General features: G+C 30.4%; 1 long non-coding RNA gene across 3 annotated transcripts; it reads left to right on the plus strand.

The window, feature by feature from the left end:
• Positions 2,618-3,875, plus strand: LOC104793547. 3 transcript variants are annotated; one of them, XR_769358.2, is made up of 4 exons: positions 2,618-3,269; positions 3,350-3,381; positions 3,472-3,537; positions 3,641-3,875. It is a non-coding gene; the product is annotated as an uncharacterized LOC104793547 (long non-coding RNA). The 3 variants fall into 3 exon arrangements; XR_769357.2 differs by having other exon boundaries at positions 2,620-3,077; positions 3,195-3,269; positions 3,350-3,537; XR_769356.2 differs by having other exon boundaries at positions 2,619-3,269; positions 3,350-3,537.

The raw sequence follows: 14,997 nt of genomic DNA on the forward strand, positions 1-14,997 counted from the left end.
AAAAAGGATGTTTAAACCACCGATTTTATGGGTTGGGTCAGCTCTGGTTAGTAGTATATCTCAAGAGATTGATTTTTGATTTTTGATAATTTTCTCCAAAATTAATTCGATTTTTTTGGGTGAATTAGAAACCGCCTTTGATGTCAATGCCATTTATAACTTGTAACCCATTTACATATAAGAAGATAGATGCTTGTAATTCACAAATCCAAAGAGAGTGTGACGGCATTGAACCAAAATCGATCCAAAGTCAACTCAAATCACCAAGATCACGAGAACTTTAACGTAGATTCTCTATAACTTCAAATAAGAGCTCAACAAGATAAAAGAAACAGAATCTCATAATCTGAAACGAAAATATACAATCCGATTACTACAAACGAACCTCAAACAAAGACTTCAACGTTAACATAACAGTATCTTGATTCGGCTGTGTTCATCATCCCGAGCGAAACACCCAATTTAAGATTGCATTAGATACTGACTATAAGATCAAGGATATGACATATTATCGATTCAGAGATCTTCGACCATTACCTTACGATCACGATCCAGGAGAAGAGGTTCTCAGTCCTGGCACCATGATTTCGAATTTGAGCTCTTCGGATTATCTTTGTGTGAGATAGGGAGGTGCAATGTGTGCATTTGCTTTAGCTACAAATTATTACTGCGGAGACGAGAGACTGATGAAATATCCATATATATCTTGAAAAACCTTTTACAAAATTGAAAATACTCAGAATATACTTAATGAAGTCTGGTCGGTGTCACAATAAGTTATTAACACCGGGTGCGGGTAATCAATAAAACCAAATGTTTTTATTTAATTGGATATGCATTTTTATTTCATGGTGTAAACAGCCTACGCGGTATTGGTAAGGTGAAAAACTTTTTGAATGCATTGATGCCCGCGTGTATTGGTAACGTATTAATATAAAATAAGTCATACATTTATTAAAGATTTTTTAACAAATTTTTAAAAATAATAAAAATAAATCTTTAACAAAATATTTTTCTACTAAAAAAACTATGATGAAAGTCAACATCATAAAAAACAGACATAAATGCAATGATTGAAAATATATTTTCTATACTACAAAACTATATGATTAACATAAATGCAATGCAACTCTTGTACAGTATGTGATATAAATCAATATTCATTTATCATATTTGAATGAACTATTGTATTATTAGAGAACCATATAATCCTTATGTATGAAAAGTTTGATTTTCGATAAACTTTTGTCAATTAATGTTAATAAATTGTGAATTTTTTATAAATGTAGTGAATTATTGTTGGTTAATAGTTATGAGAAATGATTTGGGATAAATAAATAGACTAATAGTGCATTTATAAATAAAAATTAAATACTTCTTTTTGTGTGTGATTCGATAACATCAAAGGTGAGATTCGATAGAATCAATGTTTTTAATACAAAGAGAATATGTGAAGTTGATCCGCTGCATTTATGAATTTGCAATATTTCCTTAACATTCATCGAGTTTACTAAAATTACAAAGCAGAAAAATGTACAAAAACACATAACTAATTAGTAAGATTGAGATTGATGTTGATAAAACTAATTAAAATAATCAAAGTGATATTCATATTCTAGCGTTATCATGATTAAATGGATTCCAACGTTGGATTCGGTCGAGTTTGTCTTCTTTGAATCATCATAATCTGANTTTTAAAAAAAAAAAAAAAAAAAAATTGATGAGACTTTACATTATCCAATGGATATACAAAATTTCTTTACCTCAAATAAAATACCAAAAACTTTTTGTTTAAAGATAATTATTTTCATAAATTAAACTACAATATTATGTTTGGATTTCCAATTTTCAATTTAGGATTTATAATTCCACAATTACAAAAAGATTTTGAAGTCAATTTAATATTGAAATTTATGGTATTAAAAAGGTAAACTGGTGATGGTATTCTTTCACTACGGACCCTGTAGTGGCAGTTGCTCCCACCAACAAAATAAATAAATTTTTAACACTAAACAAACTAGTTAATGTGGTAAGTTGGTACGGAGTTCGATTCCTTTTTTTCTTTTTTTACTAGTGGGTATAATCTTTAGTGTGATTATGCCTTAGTAGAACTAGGTTAAGAAGCTTTTAAGCTTGATTCGTTCTTTCGTTATTCTTCCATTGAATGTTATTTGATCTTCTTAATGTTCTCTTGTTTCTAGTCTTGCTAAGCATCTGGAATTAGCAAATGCAATCTTCTCGTTTGTTTGGTGGATCATTGGGTTTTGTTGGGTCACTGCTGATTGTGGAGAACTCCCTCATATATATAGTTCACCTCAACTGGTTGGTTTTGCACACACTCAACAAACTTCTTCTTCTGCTTTGTTTGAGACTTTAGATGGATTCTCTACACTACAAGAAAAACTGAGTATTAATAGCATTTCAGCATAGCTTTTTATATGTTTATGCTATAATTACTGTATGCCTAACTTTTTGATAGCGTTTGCAAAATAATAAACGCTATAATATGTTATAAACTACATAAAGTAAATATAGACGCATAATTTTTAGTTTTTTAACTATGTTGTAATAGCACATAAGAATTAAAACGTTATATTAGATTGACCGCCAATAAATTTTTAATTGTCCGCCCAATTAATACAAAAAAATAACTGAAACCCAAAAATTAGGGTATTGAAAAGTCTCATTTCCTTCTTCTTTTTTCTCTCGATCTATCTCACTCTCATTCTTCGTTCTCCCTTCTTCCTCTCTTCTTTCTCTACACCTCTCACAAAATCTGATTTCGTTTATCCGACCCTCTCACCAACCCTAGTACGACATCGTCAGATCTGGAAGTGATGACAATGAAGGAATCTCTAGTGAAGTTACGCCGCCGATAAGCCTCCAAGGAAGAAACGTCATCACTGACACACTCCTCAACAGATCTAAGAGCTCATATCGTAATCTCCTCTCTTTCTTTTTGATCGAGTTAATCCCTATTCAGATTTGAGTGTTTTTTTTGGGTTGGGGATTTCAGGTTGAGTGGTTGAGATGGAGGGTTCGTGTTTTCATTCCAAATTCGGTGAAGCTCTTCTCAGGTGGTGTGAGTGAATCTGGGACCTTTTCTCTCTTCTTTTGATTTCCCTTTTCTCTTACTCTCTCGTCTTCTCCTCCTTTTTGTTGTTGTTTGTTTGTTGGATGTTCGGTTATTGAAGTGGATTCGCGATAAGTTGAAAAGATTCTTTCAAAAATACTCGATTCTACTAAAAGCAGACTCTGCTATGAACGAGGTAAATTTTATCCATTATCCACTTAGATTTATTCTTGGTGGGTATTAATTAAAAAGATCTAATTTTTTGATGTTCTGCAGATCTACTTGCCATTGTTGAAGCTGGTGAATAGGTTTGTGCTTGATAATAAATTTTCAATAATCTGATTTGATCTTGTTTGATTAAGGAAAATTTCATATACATGCTCCTCTACCTCCACAAGGGGTTCACCTCTTAGCGAATTGAACTTCTTAACTTCTATCCTCATTGTCCGTATGTACAAGAAAAGGTTTGTTACTGAAGCTACGACTTGTGATTGTTTTTTATTTTGTCTTTTGAAAGTGAATTTACGGTTCTTTGATTGATTCTTTTCATACTTGTTGTGCTGCTAGTGAAAACAATTGTTTATGACTTGATGATATAAGAAGTTTCAAAGATTGGAGGTCCGAGAGTGAAGAGTTCAAGTTTAAATACAAGATTTGTAGCTTCTGCTCAGTGCCAGCAGCAAAGGGATTGTTTTCTTTTTTCTAAGAGACTCAGATGTATAAACCCTTATTCAAGCGAGACTTTTGTATCATTGTTTCATATAAACATATTATAATAAAAGTAAGACAATTTTCTCTTTTATTTTGGTCAAATTATCCAAAACAAAAGAAAATCCTAATAAATTGTAATTTCAATATAAACTATAATTTCAATACAATTTAGAGTAAATATTAATAACATATTACAATTGCTATTGTTAAATATATGATTGCATAGGAAAAACTGCTATGTTTGATGAATACATGATAACATTACCGAATCCGCTATCAAATGTGGCGAACCTATTATAGTATGATTATATAGCGTTTTTCTGATGCTACAAAAGGCTAATATTCTTGTAGTGGCTGGTTTCATATATGTGTACTTATATGTTTATCTGCTCTGCAGGCTATGTGTCGCGTTTCTCGCCTTTGATGTTATCATTGTGGTCCTTTGCGTTGCTGTCGCTTGTCTTATTGGTATTGTTGTTTGCTGCTGTTTGCCTTGCATCATTGCGGTATTGTACGCTTTGGCAGATCGGGTACGTCAAAACAATAGATTAGGTTTAGTTGTGTATGGGCAAGAGGTTTTTTTCTGATGCTTTCTTGATGGTTTAGGAAGGCGCATCGGATGAGGAGATAGAGAGGCTCCCGAAATTCAAGTTTCTGATGGTAAGAAACTCAGAGAAAGTGAGCGGTAAGATAAGAGAAACTCATGGAGGGATAATGACTCAACTTGGTGTTGATCGATTCTCCAACCGAGCGTGAATCTTTGCCTCTTTCAGGAAATGTAGCATTTGTCTCTGTGACTATAAAGATGGAACAGAGCTGAGAGAACTTTCATGCAGACACCATTTCCATGAAGCTTGCATAGACAAATGGCTACGCATTAATGCCACTTGCCCTCTCTGCAAATTCAACATCCTTAAAACCGGTGAACAAAATGGCAACGATGCAGTATGATCAAAGTTTTCTCCAGTCAGATTCATTTATCGGTGATCTTAGTCTCTCTCTCTCCACTGTTAAACTTTTGAGCTTCAGTATCGTGGTGGAAACTTGAGACAACGTGAGGGGCTTGAGCTCTTTCTCTACTATTTTGTTGTGTAAATGCATCAAATAAATAGTTAATTATATTACACAACTGTTATTAATAACATGTCGAGATTATAATTTTATATAATAATTGACGTTTTGACGTTTGGTTTTAGTGTTTGCAATAAGAGAGAAGTCGTCTTCATATGCACATGGGAAATGTGAATGTAGTAGACGCCCGAAAGCTTCACCAAATCGATTGAAGAAACGTTCTTTACACGTTACAAAACGTAATAAATAATGCAACTTCCTAACGTCAATTATTTATCAAAATTAGTATATAATATCTAAAGGTTGGACCCAAGATATATAGATTCACCATATGTAAAAAAAATGGTTACCAAATAAAAAGTAGGATAAATGTAGTGTTTAGTTTACTCTTATCCATTTGACGTCCATTTTCATTATTCCATCATTAGTAGCCAACTATTACATATATCTTTTTCTGGTACAACTATTACATAAATATATCTTTTAGTGTATGTAATATATAAACAAGAGCAGAAAATGAAAAGGAAAAGAAAAAGAAGAATTCGAAGCTCAGATGCGCACCTTTCTCGTCTGTGAATCTGACGTTAGTGATGAACCCAAATCCATCATTATGCGCTATAATCCTCACAGCTCCGCGTCTTTGGTGTCGAACCCGGCCTTCACCAAGTTTTACTTACAAAGTAACCACTAGAGACGACTAATTCTTTTTGTTGACTACTGCGCATAAATAATATATATAGTCAAAACATTTAAGTGGAAATGGGAAATTCCATGTACTGTATATATCCTATCTAATTGTTTCACATTTATTAAAAACAAAAAAAAAATCTTAAACAAAGCTATAAATTTTGTGTGTTTCTGTTGATTTAAATTACAAAATCTGAGTCGCAAGAAAAAGACGATTGTTGAAGCTTTTTAGCATGAGTTAATTAATTCATCACAAGAATTCCAAGTAAAAAAAATGGGTTTTCTTATTGATTTATTTCATAATACTTAAATTTATCAGAATTTCTTTTTCCCCCAGAATCCCAATTTTGGAATAAAAATATGGCAAAAAAAAATGACAAGATAATTAAATATGTGCAAACATACGAGAAAATTAGAAGAANTTATCGACATATATTCTACCACATTGACGTTAACTTTGCGTTATTGTTACCTGATCATGCCTATATATGAGTTATACGAGCCAATGCCCGGAATTTTCAAACAATGAAACCAAACATATGCGAGTTGACGTCCTTAGCCATATATTTAATACCACTGTGTCACCCACATAAAAGTTTAAACATCCCTAACTTAAGAAGTGGGTAACTATGTTTTTTTTTCTTTTGGTAACTACTAGTATAGTTTATATAATGCATAATCTTTTATAACATGATTTAATACTACTTATTGAAAAAGATTACTCTGTAAGTAACAATTAAATTAAGATAAAAGAGTTGTTAGAGATATAGAATGAGTATTATGAATTGTTCTATTGATTAGTATGATTTTATTTTGTGATCGATACATACAAAAGTTGTCTTTACCTTCTCCCTTAAGATTTGTCAAGGCAATCAATTATTAATAGTTTATTACTAGTAAGTATATAAAATAGATTAGACAGTATCACACAGTACACATAATATCTATTTGATTTTAATAAGCCTACGTTATGTTGTTGGGAGGAGAGCAAATAAATACATGCTGTAACATTAAGAAATTGAAGCAATCGAACCATCGTTTTCTAAGAGAAATTGTTATAGAGAGGAAAAATAATCGTTGGAGTACAAATGTCGTCATGCTTCTTGTTCATTTGTCAGCAATTACGTATGAATTATGTTTGATGACTATATTCTCATTTTTATTTTTAGTTTAATTTTCTCCTAATTTTTTTTACAAAAAAGGTTATACAAGTTGCCTAAACGTTTTTCTTGGTTGAATTATTTTTACATCCAAATTTTTAAAAAAAAAAAAAAAAATATATATATATATATATATATATATATATATATATATATATATATATGTTATGTGTGTTTTATGTTTTGTATGTGTAAGTCTAATCCTTTTTGCAGGAGATTAATTCCCTTATTCGTTTTATATATTGAAATTGAGAAAATGAGTGTATATGTAGCTTAAGCCAAATTGACCAATGAAGAAGACACACGCCGTTTTCGTCGTTGTTTCCACTCACTTTCTAATGTTTTATTTTCTTGGAAATTTCAACATATTTTGTTTTCTTTTGTCAACTCTAGTTATTTCGACCGTTATATGATTATAAATGTATTTAATCAAATAATGGGTATATATTATTTCTTTTCAGAAATCTTTTATTTCGCGTAACGGGTATATATTCTTATTCTGGATTTGATTTTTTAAACATAAATTATTATTATTGTTATTTTGTGCCTTTTACTCAGGGGATGAAAATTGTAATGATATATTGTTTTTGTTTGTTTGAGAGAGATAGGAATGATGACGTGTTCGATCGGATGGTTCCTGGAGGCTTGGCCGGTGGCATGATCAACGGTGGCGTGCGGCGTGTCTACATTTCTTTAATAAAATGGTGCGTCTTTCTGCAAATTATTTAATTTGCTTTGATTGCATCACGACATTATTACGTATATTCACTTAATTTCCCTTATAAATTAATCGTTATTTTATTTTGGACAAAGATCGTTTAGTTTTATTTTGTAAAGTATTCAGTAGCTTTTTCTAAAGAAAGAGCGCGTCTCTTCACTACGGAAGACCTCTACAATTTTGCACTTTTAAATTTGTTTTTTTTTTGTTAATTGAGAGAGTAAATGTCCAGATTTATGGAGGAGTCCGAGACTAATCTCTCTGGGAGAAGGGCATCCCACGAATAGGGTCCTCCGGTTATGCAAATGGGCCGTAAGCAATGGGCCCATACCCATGTGGGCAAAAGGATAAAGCTGAGCAATTCTTGCGCTTGGGAAGAATCAATCCCTAACCTAGACCAACAGGGCGATTCTTCCATCAAAGCTAGAACCACTAGTCCACCACTTCGTGGTTACTTTTAAATTTGTTTTTGTCTAAAAGTTTTTTCTTTTCCGAAAAATGATAAAAAATTAGCCTCAGGCATTAGAGTTTTCACGAGTGCATGACTTTTAAAATTAATATTTATCAACAAGTGCATTCACGAAATTAGAAACTTAGTTTGAGGAAAGTTATGAAAGTACGTTTGTTTTGTTTTGGGTAAACGTTATGAAAGTACGTTGTAGCTAAGCTAGCTATAGTTTGATCAAAAGGAAGACATTGCGTACGTGGAACGTAATCTTTGAGAAAGTCTTTGGCACTAGTTGATGGAGTCGTTGATACGGCACGTGTCTTGTACACAAGCGATTAAATTGACTTGTAAATGAAGGAAACTGAAACGGGAATTCGAACGAAGTTTCAGGTTTAATTCTGTTCAAACGTAAGTCGGCACGCGTTTCCCGTTTTCTGCACCAAACTAATCGACGTTTAAAACATGCTACTCTGATCGTTGGCCAGTTCGTATTAATCTTAATAACACAGTTTCACCACGGAATATATAACAGACTTAATAGAAATTAATCTCGTATCTTCACTTTTGTGAGACTATAATTGTGATTGGACGTCTTATAATATAGTGATAGAATCATTTAAAGAGCCATTAAACCCCTCTCGTTAACACGAAGAGCTGCAATGGCCGTTGGGTTTAGAGGAAGAACAACTTACCGTCCGAGTACACACTATAGCCATTTTCTCACATTTGAGTATATATAAATCATACGGACTAGTCAATTAATACAAATTCTTATAATAATCTAGTTACGTGATTCATCCACTTTCAAACAGTCGGTGTAGGCAATAGCTGGGATAGGTAGAAACGAGTCTTTGAAATCTTGGCCAACAAACACATACACAAATGACTGCATGCATATATATACGTCATCGTAAAAAACGTTAATTATGGACGCCATGATGTGCATCTTCTCTTTTTAATTGTTAAAAACCATCATGTCATCATGAGCATCTAGACGTAAGTTAAAGTAACTGTGGAAAAAAATCATATATACATCCCTATTTGAAAATTAAGTTTAAAAACTAACCACGATGCTAATAACCAGTACCTTAATTTTAATGGATTACTAGGTAATAAACGTGGTTGTATGCATAATAATTTTGATTATATTTCTTAAATTAAAATATTGTTTTACTAATGTATATTCTCAAAAAAAAATATACTAATGTATGAATCTCAGAAAATTTTATAGCAATTTCTCAAAATAACATTCCTGTCAACATTTTTTTGGTATGGTTATTTATTATACAAAATTTAAAATATATAAACTTTTCTATAAATAAAAAATTAATGAATACTACAAAAAATTATTACAAATTGATTAGCTATATTAATACAATAATAATATAGAAATTTAAACATTTTTCTAATATAAGAGAATCTATGTTTATGATCATATTTTATAGAAGTTAAACATTGATTTAAAGATTTTTTCTTAATGACATTGTAAACATAAGACTGTAGTATATTAAAATTGAATCAAATCAAATTATCAAAAATTTTAGTAACTACGTATAAAATTATTGTATATAGAATATTCCTCATTTGAAAGTTTAAAGCAATTAAAATAATTAAAAAAATATTAAAATTAAACCAGAAACATTTTTTGTTGAAAGATAAATATATTAGTTGGAGGAATGAATGTAAAATTATTGGGTAGGAGTTACATTTGAGTTAAATGTAGAGTTAAATGGAGTTAAATGCCTTTAAAAGTGGGTTAATTATAAATAAAAGTGGGTTAATTATAAATAAATATTTTAATTTATTTTTGACTTAAAAGAAAAGGAATATCAAGGGGCTCAATCAAAATTTAAACTTACACTTTTTGATTGTTTTGTTGATATAAACTCAACTCTCACACATATATTCCAAATTGAAAATATTACTTTTGAAGTGACAAACTAAATTAGTTTTTAAAAAAAAATTATATGAACTTCAATCTAAAGATTTTTTAAAACCCCAAGAATAACTTCAATCTTTTTGTTTTTTTTTTTGTTTTTCACTCATCAATTTAATTTATAGTGCTAGATTTCATACTAATAGTTTCATCTTTAGAGGATTAAGTTAAATGGTATTTAATAATTATATTATTTTCTATATTTCACTTCCAGTTAAACATGATTTCTTTTTAGAATCATTTTTTCATTTTGCTTAAATCAAGAAAATCAATTTTATATAATTAAGTTCTTTTTGTTTTCAAAAACCTCAAATATTAAATAATATAAATATTATATTGATCTTTACATATTTATCTATTGGATCACAAAACAAAATAGACTTTACAAAAAAAAATAGACTTTATAAATGGATAATTATATTGATCATTCTAAATGGATAAATGGATGATACATGAATATGTGAGATAACCAGAATACATAATAGAGAATTAGAGATGGCTCTTTTCAACTTCATGACCTTATTGTATGGTGAATATTGTAAGACTGCAAGAGTATGGAAAATAATGACTTATAAGATGCTAATCTAAAATAGATAATGAAGATAAACCTTTTAAAACAGATTCTCAAATAAACTTGATTTTTTGTTAAAACCAACATATGTGAATTTAAATTTAGCTATGAAAATTTTAAAAATAAATATGAATAGATTAGAAAGGTAAGAAATATAAAAGAAATATTTTATTTTTATATAAATAAAATAAAATTTGAAAACAATGTTAATTATATATAATACTTTCTAAATTAAAATATAGAATCAAACTCTTACAACACATATTAGATATAACAACATTTGATATTGGTGAGAGAGGAGGAGAGAATGATTACTTATAAGATGATAATCCAAATTAGATAATGAAGATGAATCTTTAAATATAAAAACAATGTAAAATATATATATCATGTAGTCTCTAAAATTAAAATTTAGCATTAAAATTTTACAATGATATTTCATTTGGCTTTTTGTAACTCATACAACAAAAATAAGAAATTGAAAGCATAAAAAACAAAAATGATTTGAGATATTGTGGAATAGAATGAGAGAAGTGGAAGAGAATGAGAGAATGAAAATGAGAAATTAAAAAAATGCCAATATGAGAGAATGAGGCAATGCTTATTTATATGATAAAAATTGATGGAAGTTACACTTAGAATTATTGGAGTTACAAATATTATTTATTGTGTTTGAATAAAATTGAGTGGTGGAATATGATTAATGCATAATTTATTTTATTTTCAGTTATAATTTTATTTTAATGTATGAATTAAATGTATTGTGTTAATTGAGTCTTAAATATCATTTAAAGCAATTAAACAATTAGAAAGCAAATAAAAAAAATAAAATAATTAGAAAGTATTAAATGAAAATCAACCAATAAGAAGAGACCAAAATTTTACTTGTATATATATGACTAGATGAGGACCCGCCCGTTGTGCGGGTTTAAATTTTTATAAATTATATTAAAATTTGTTGTACGTTATTTATAAATTTTATTTTTGTTATAATACACTAATTTATATCTATTTACAAATATTTTATGTATGTTACCATTAAAAATATACTTTTTTACACCTAAATATACTATATGTTACGAATAAATTCACCCACCTAGAAAATGTATGTATGAGCACATTAAGCCAACTATTTTACTTTCACTTCTGCATAGTTTTTTAATTACTAAAATTGTTGGCTCAAAAAACATTTCGAATAAAAAATATATTAAATAATATATTAACCAATGATGTATCATCATAATAGTCTATGACCACCATGGAGAAAACCCCGGCTCCGCCCTCATCTCTTATAGAAAGAACCTTGCGTTCAACCTCCTCCACCATGGAAAGAACCTTGGCTCCGCCTTCCTCACTTGGGGAGATAACCTTGCGTCAAACCTCTTCCACCTTCCTCCCTTGGGGAGATAACCTTTTGTCCAACCTTCTACACCATAGAGAGGACCTCGGCTCTGCCCTCCTCCTGTATGGAGAGAACATGTTCACGTCTTTTTGCTATCTCAAAATGGCTTGCTCCGACAACCAATAAAAGTAAAACCTTTTTTCTAGCGTCACAAATTTTTTTTGATAGTAACTAATGTTAAATTTCCCAATGTATTCGTGGAAGTGTCTTTGACATGTAGCCTCTGTCTCTGTAACGCCTCAACCGCCACCTTGCTTAGTGAGCCCCATGTCCACTCTCAGTCCATGGGCTCACCTTCCTAAGTGGACCCTACATCTATTCCCGGCTCGTAGACCCACCCATATTCGATGATCGGTTTGTTACGTCTGGAATGCTTTAGAAACTTGTTTACCGATCCTACAAATCAACAAATGATCTTTTCCTGTGTTTTGTCCTCACTCGCACAGTTCCGACAATCACTTCCACGAAGTCATCCATCATGAAATTCTCTCAGGACCCTTAACTAAATAATAAGTACATTTTGGTGACATATGTAGCCAGAATCAATTCTTTTAAACCTTTCCGCAAACCACAGCGTCACAGTCTTTGAGCTTCTATGGATCTATCAACAACGATTTATGTTTTTCCAATCTATCTATATATGTTTTTTGTAAGCGTGTGTTTGATTAGCCTATTTTATTCATCCATTAGGTTGATGAGCTTCTACTCGTTATCTCCCTTTGGGATTGAATGAATAATGGTAACAATTATGATTGCAAAATAAAGAAGGGTTTATGACCAACCAATCAAGGTTGAGAATTTGGAAGAAAATTAATTTGACATAATTAAAGATACAATAGAAAATTATAAACACGGTAATATATGAATCTCAAATAATTCATAGAGGAACAAACAAATTAAATAATATAATCTAAAAATACTACAGTAAATTTTAAAATACAGTATTAAGAAAAGTAGACGCATATATTAATTTTTTTTTGAGTCAACATATTAATCTTACCTATTTCCAACTGAAAAAGGAGAAAGTAGAAGAAAATTTTGGTTTAAAAAAATAAGAAAAATTTACCTTCCCATTAAAAAGAAATTCCCAATTAAACAAAGTTGAAATCAGTGTTTTTGAATAACTTAAAATTTTAAAAAGTTAAATAATATTATAATTTGTAATTTTATGAAATATATATATATATATATAATCTTCTTATAATTATTTTAAAAAACTTTGTATTTTTTTATAAATTCTGTAATTTTTGATAATTGTCTTTTTACATTATTAATATTTTTTTTAAACAAACTTTTTTATTTTTGTTGTAATCAAATTCCTCCTATTAAATATTAACTTTTACATATGTCAAAATCTGAGATTGATAACTTAACACATGTCAAAATTTTATCAATGACTAACTTTCAAAATCCAACTTTATATAATAAGATTCGTCCCATGATATCATGGTCATAAATATGTATTATATATATGACCGAATATAATATGACTGTTGGGCTTAGCTTGCAGTGATGAATAATCATTACAGATTGTTTCTGGAAATTTATGAGGTTTTGCCTCGTTATTTCATAAAACACTTATCAGTGATACAATACGTTTTCTACAATGTTGTCGTGTTGACTTGAGGGATCAGTGTTATGTCCATAAATAGTTTTGGTTGATTGGGGGAAAAAGACGAATTGTATTTTACAAGGTAACGTTGACTCTTGAAACAAAGGACTTGTATTCAGATAAACAAAGGACTTGTATTGTAGACGAATTGTATTTTACTAGCTCGAGGGTAATAATTAAGGAGGGGGAAACAAAGGACTTCTATTCAGATAGTCGAAGATCGACGAGTTTACAAGATGTCTGCTTTAAACCGATCGGCTAATTACAGAATTATATATATTCAAAAATGACTATCTAACTTAGTGCTAGAATCGGATTGTTTTCCAGATTCTTGCTCCAGGTTCCTTTTTGCCTTTTTCTCATCTCTCCTTCGGTATTTATAGGTGATGGGACATGCCCTTCTTATTTCTCGGGGTCGATGTGGTATTGTCTCAAAACAAAGTCGGTGATCGTTTCTTTGCAGGCTGTCCGCTAGTGGGCTGTCCGTTTATATTGGGCCTTCTTGAAGTTCTGTCGGTCCGATAAGAACAGTCTGGTCAGTCAACGATCCCAATGGTCTAGTTGACTATTTCGTGGATGGGCTAGGTTGAAGGCCTGTTAAGGCATGATGAAACCCATATCCAACATTGACGTATGCAAGTATTGCTTTTCATATAAATTGCACTTTTTAAATATTCAAAGATGAATGAATACCAATAATTTTGTCGACTGAAACGAGATTAATGTATATGAGAATTATATATAGCCGCGCGCATACATGCATACCAACAAATTGTTATCATTAGACCCTATATATGTTCAAATTAATTCATCTTTCTTTTGGATGTTCATATTTAAGCTAAGAGTTTTTAGGAAGGAAATAACCATCTGTTACGTTCTCTCCTTTTTTACCCTGCTACGGTTCAAAACTAGATTCACTATATCGTGCCGAATGAGACTAACTACATATTTTAGTCAAAACTGAAATATATATGGACGACAAACTCATGAAACAATCCATAGATATCTAATGTTCAAGCATTTCATCATTGAATGATATCGAGGATTTTGTTGTTCTTTTTCTTTCGTTAAAAGATAAAGAAAACATTTCTGTCGTTTTCTTTTCCTTTTTCTTTTCCGAAATTTTAGTTGCTTCTTAGTTCATTTCATCTTATCAAATGTGAAAAAGATGTGATTTGATTTATACTTAACTCTAAACACATGTGTACGATTCTTATAGCTGTGATAGTACATGCATTTATGAAGTACTCGCTAATAGATAACTGACCAGCAAATAGCAAGTCTTTGTATCATTTTCCACTAACCTATATATAGCTTTATGAACAAGTGTTTATAGAATAAAGTTTTGATTTCAGAAATTCCAGGTAATTGTTTCAGGCATCTCCCTTTATCGATCGGATCTACATGTGTCGAGGTAACCAAAATAAATGATTTATATTTCAATAATTGAAATCTAATAGACAAATTGTTGGACTGGTGCATGTGATGACAATGTAAATAAATTTCATTGTGGGGGTTTGTTGGCGATAGTAAGTTAGTAACGGACATCAAAACTGTGTTTTTCTTTTAAATAATGTTGACTCGACGATACATTTTAACAAATAACAT

This window comes from Camelina sativa, chromosome 6 (assembly GCF_000633955.1).
Source record: "Camelina sativa cultivar DH55 chromosome 6, Cs, whole genome shotgun sequence".
NCBI lineage: Eukaryota > Viridiplantae > Streptophyta > Magnoliopsida > Brassicales > Brassicaceae > Camelina > Camelina sativa.